The sequence below is a fragment of the Pteropus vampyrus genome, unplaced genomic scaffold (genome assembly GCF_000151845.1).
Source record: "Pteropus vampyrus isolate Shadow unplaced genomic scaffold, Pvam_2.0 Scaffold36, whole genome shotgun sequence".
NCBI classification, from domain to species: domain Eukaryota; kingdom Metazoa; phylum Chordata; class Mammalia; order Chiroptera; family Pteropodidae; genus Pteropus; species Pteropus vampyrus.
This window is the reverse complement of record NW_011888817.1, coordinates 6,622,751-6,623,074: the sequence shown is the minus strand read 5'-3', so window position 1 is coordinate 6,623,074 and position 324 is coordinate 6,622,751.

The following is a 324-nucleotide window of genomic DNA, read 5'->3' as shown; positions in this document are numbered from 1 at the left end:
ACTGCTTTATCTGCTGGACTCTGGAAAACAAGCTCTGGCGCTTGGCAGACTCATATTTGGAAACTGGCTGCCGGACTTGTGACAATGAGTATTAGTATGACTAATGAATCTCGGACCAATTCACACAGTAGTGGTTCAGGAGAAAGCTTCTCATATGCCCTTAGAACTTGTGTTAATGTCCCATATATATTATTGTTAGGAAATTTCAATATTACCGTAGATGATAATACTAATCAATTTAATGTATCTTGTAATAATTGTCAGCTGTCTAATTGTGTTACTCCTGCTAACACTTCTGTTCTCATGCTTAGACAACCGCCATTT